This window comes from Cetorhinus maximus, unplaced genomic scaffold (genome assembly GCF_964194155.1).
Source record: "Cetorhinus maximus unplaced genomic scaffold, sCetMax3.hap1.1 HAP1_SCAFFOLD_592, whole genome shotgun sequence".
NCBI lineage: Eukaryota > Metazoa > Chordata > Chondrichthyes > Lamniformes > Cetorhinidae > Cetorhinus > Cetorhinus maximus.
In genome coordinates, this window is record NW_027596534.1 from 220,628 (window position 1) to 225,448 (window position 4,821).

Genomic DNA, 4,821 nt, shown 5'->3' on the forward strand with positions numbered 1-4,821 from the left:
CAACCAGGTTTTGCCCCAAAATGGACTGGACCGTACGGAATTATTCACGTGCCTGCGCCGATATGAAGGGAAAAGCTAGGTGGAAACACTGGTCACAACTGAAAAGGTATGATGTAAGTAAGAAAGACTAAATTACCAGGCAGTGGGAGGAAAACGGGCAACGAGCAGTCCGTACTGTGTTAGCCAAGTGGGTTAGGATTCATTCCCGATCTGGAGGACTGGCCATCTGAAAGAGAAAAGGGGGAATCCTCAACTACGGGGAGGGTCACCGTGGGCTGTGCACAAGGAGGGACGTAAAGGAGAAAGCTACAGTGTGTGAGAGATACAGCGTGTGAGAGATTTTTCGCAATTTACCTTCACACCCCAGGAGAACAACAACTGGGGTCACTGTCCCGGGGAGGAAGACTTGGGAATGACAGATACCTGGCATTGGATCTTGAGGGCCAAACACGGAGAGTTGACTGCAACGGCGGACCCCCGGACCGACACCACCCCGCTATCACAGGACACGACAAGAGACTATCTTGCCCAGACATGACCCTTGGGCCACAGAATGAACTGGTACTGTATATGGACGGTGAACTCTTGTATGATAATGTTAAACATGAAATTGTACAGGTAATTGTGAACCTGGCAGGTATGCAACTGCCTGAGTATTGCAGTAACCAAGCGCCCCTACGAAAACTGTACAAATTACTGAGTAAGGCTGTGATTAATCAGCCGGCCGACGCCACGGGTGCCACTAGATTCAGGGGACATCCTGCTTTCCACCGCCAGGAGAGAGAGTTAGTTAACAATGTACTGACAGGGGTGAACACAGGGACTTCCCTGGTAAACTCTCTCGACATTCAAGGAATCAACTCCGAGGTCACGAATCTTAAAGGGATCATGAGGCAGCTTGCTCATGAGAGTAGCGAGGGGTGGTGAAACGGCAGCGGCCGTAGGGGGCAAGAGTGTGGCATCTGTATTGGAAAGCGTACACGTTATAGAGACCCATGCTAAAGCCACCAGCCAATTAACAGAAAGGGAGGAACGACAAGAGGGCAGCACCCAAAAAAGCCAGCTTACGGCCGGTGGATGATCGGGCAATTAAGACACAATCTGGGCCAGATCCAAAGGGGGGAGGTACTGGGCTGGATCAACAGTGCCCGGTAGTGGGGGATGGCCAAGAACCCAGGCGTCATCGACGCATGTACATTGAAAGGAGTGACCAGGGTGTATGCGGTGATTCAGAAGTGCACCTCAAACCAAATGAACGTGATAGGTATGGGCAATCCCCTCAGTCACAGCAGACACGGGCCCACACCCTCAGTACCAAGTGGAGAACATTGGGTTAATCCGAGACAATGACTCCCTCCGGTACTACCCCATAGATATGCATGCCATACGCAAGAATGAGGGCATACACGGGGTATCACTGAGTGGGTGCAGGAGGAAAGGTAGCCTCACAATTTGCTCCCAACCAGTTGGAACGGGGGTGGTGCTGGACAAATGTGGGTACAACCGAACAGAGGGTTGTATATTAGAAATTACCCACAGAGGAAACCATCACACCCGCTCAGGATACAAGGGAACCCCGGCTCCCAGTTAGTATCGGACACGCGTGAATAATGTACGTCCAACAAAGGGATCAGGTCTCAGTCAACCAGGGGGTCATTGTGCTGTGGCCTTTGTCTAATTAATACCATTAAGTTACTGATAATAAAAGATATATAAACTGTGCTCATTTGAACCTCGGTGGAGAAGTGCCTGGATTGCCCAGTGTTTGCTCCCCGCATGCGTAATAAAGGAACCACTTGAATATTGCATCTGGACTCCGAGTGTTGAACTTTTGTACCAGAGTATTCCTCGGTTCTTTCAACGTGTTGGTGGATTGAGCAGACAAGTGGCAGATGAAGTTCAATGTACAGAAGTGTGAGGTGATCCATTTTGGCAGGAAGAATATGGTGAGACAGCATAAAATAAAGGAAGAGCCTCTAAAAGAGGTGCACAAACAGAGGGAACTCAGACGTACATAGGCCATTGAAGACGGCAGGACGTGTTGAGAGCAGTTAATAAAGCAGATAGTATCTTAGGCTTTATTAATAGGGGCATTGAGTACAAGAGTAAGGAGGTCATGTTGAACTCGTATAAGACACTAATTAGGCCTCATCTGGAATACTGCGTCCAGTTCTGGGCGCCATACTTGAGGAAGGATGTGAAGACATTGGAGAGGGTACAGAGGAGATTCACAAGAATGATTCCCGGGATGAAGAACTGTAGCTATGAGGATAGATTGGAGAGGATGGGACTGTTTTCCTTGGAGAAAAGAAGGCTGTGAGGAGAGTTGGTGGAGGTATTCAAGATCCTGAGAGATATGGACAAGGTAAATCGTGAGAAACTGTTTCCACTCAAGTGAACATCAAGGACTAGAGGGCACAGATTCAAAATAATTGGCAAAAGGAGTAAATGTGATGTGAGGAAAGATTAATTCACCCAGAGGGTGGTTGGAGTCTGGAACAAAATTCCTGAGAGGGTGCTGGAGGCAGATTCGATCGAGGTATTCAGAAGGGAATTGGATCGTTACCTGAAAAGACAGAATGTGCAAGGTTACGGGGATGAGGCAGGGGAGTAGGACTAGGTGGAAGGCTCTTTCAGAGACCCAGTGCAGACTTGATAGGCCGAATGGCCTCCTTCCACACTGTAAAAAATTCTGTGACATCACAAAGCAGTATCAAGATTTTGTGATTTAGAGATAGATCATGAAATCGGAAATGATCAAAACAAAGGGCGTACATTTATTGTGAGCTGTACAGCCCGAGGGGCTCTAAACAGTTCCCAGTCCCTCGGTACACTGTGGCAGAAGGGTCTTAGACAGCGACCCTTCCCCATTGCGCCTTTGCGGCAGCTGCCCCAAGCTTTAGTGCGTCCCTCAGCACGTAGTCCTCGGCCATGGAATGTGCCAGTCCGCAACACTCGGTCGGGGACAACTCTTTGTGCTGGAAGACCAACAAGTTTCGGGCAGACCAAAGAGCGTCTTTCACCAAGTTGATGATCCTCCAGCTGCAGTTGATGTTTGTCTCGGTGTGTGTCCCTGGGAACAGCCCGCAGAGCACAGAGTCCTGTGTCACAGAACTGCTCGGGATGAACCTCGACAGAAACCACTGCATCTCTCTCCAGACTTTCTTTGCAAAGGCACAATCCACAAGGAGGTAGACAACGGTCTCTTCCCCACCACAGCCACCTCGAGGGCAACGTGCAGAGGGGGTGAGCTTCCTGGCGTGTAGGAAGGATCTGACGGGGAGGGCCTTTCTCACCACCAGCCAAGCTACGTCTTGGTGCTTGTTGGAAAGTTCTGGCGATGAGGCATTCTGCCAAATGACTTTGACAGTCTGCTCAGGGAACCATCCCACAGGGTCCACCCTCTCCTTATCCCTCAGGGCCTCTAGGACGTTACGTGCTGACCACTGCCTGATGGACTTGTGGTCAAAGGTGTTTTTCTGCATAAATTTTTCCACCAGGGACAGGTGGTAGGGCACGGTCCAACTACTTGGAGCGTTCCGCGGCAGCGTGGCCAGACCCATCCTTCGCAACACCGGGGACAGGTAGAACCTCAGCACGTAGTGACGCTTGGTGTTTGCGTACTGAGGGTCTACGCACCGCTTGATGCAGCCGCACACAAAGGTGGCCATCAGTATGAGGGCGATGTTGGGCACGTTTATTCCCCCTTTATCTAGAGGCTTATACAGCGCGTCCCTGCGGACACGATCCATTTTCGACCTCCAGATAAAGGGGAAGATGGCTCGGGTGATCGCCATCGCGCAGCAGTCTGGAATGGGCCAGACCTGCGCCATGTACAGCAACAGCGAGAGTGCCTCACACCTGATGACCAGGTTCTTACCCGCAACGGAGAGGAAGCGTCGCTCCCAGATTCCCAGTTTCCTTTTCACCATAGACACTGGATCCTTCCAGTTTCTAACGCATACCCCGGTCCCTCTGAACCATATCCCCAGCACCTTCAGGCCGTCAGCACTGACGGTGAAGGGGACAAAGGATCGGTCAGCCCAGTTCCCAAAGAACAGGGCCTCGCTCTTCCCACGATTTATCTTGGCTCCCGAGTCCAGTTCGAACTGGTCGCAGATGTGGATCAGTCTGCACACCGACAGCGGATCAGAACAGAAGACGGCGACATCGTCCATGTACAGGGAGGCTTTGATCTGAGTGCCTCCACTGCCTGGGATCGTAACTCCTCTAATGCCCGGATCCTTCCTGATGGACTCAGCAAAGAACAGGCGAGAGAGGACAGCCCTGCCTGACTCCAGATTTAATTGGAAAGCTATCTGATTCCCACCCATTGATTGAGACTGCGCTACTGATGTTAGTGTAGAGTAGGATAGAACTGGATCCAATTGCGAATTCCCTCCCCAAACCCCATTTTGAGAGCACATCCACCATGTAGGTGTGCGATATTCTGTCAAAGGCTTTCTCCTAATCCAGGCTGATGAGGCAGGTATCCACACCCCTGTCCTGTACATAGGCAATCGTATCACTGAGCAGCGCCAGGCTGTCAGAGATCTTCCTGCCCGGCACAGTGAAGGTCTGGTCAGGGTGTATCACCAATTCCAGAGCGGATTTGACCCGCTTGGCGATGACCTTGGACAGAATCTTATAGTCCACATTCAACAGTGAAATGGGTCGCCAATTTCTAATTTCCTCCCTTTCTTCCTTGTGCTTGTACATGAGGGTGATGATGCCTTTCCTCATGGATTCTGACATACTGCCGGCCAGGAGCATACTCTCGTACACTCCTAGCAGGTCTGGGCCGATTAAGTCCCACAGAGC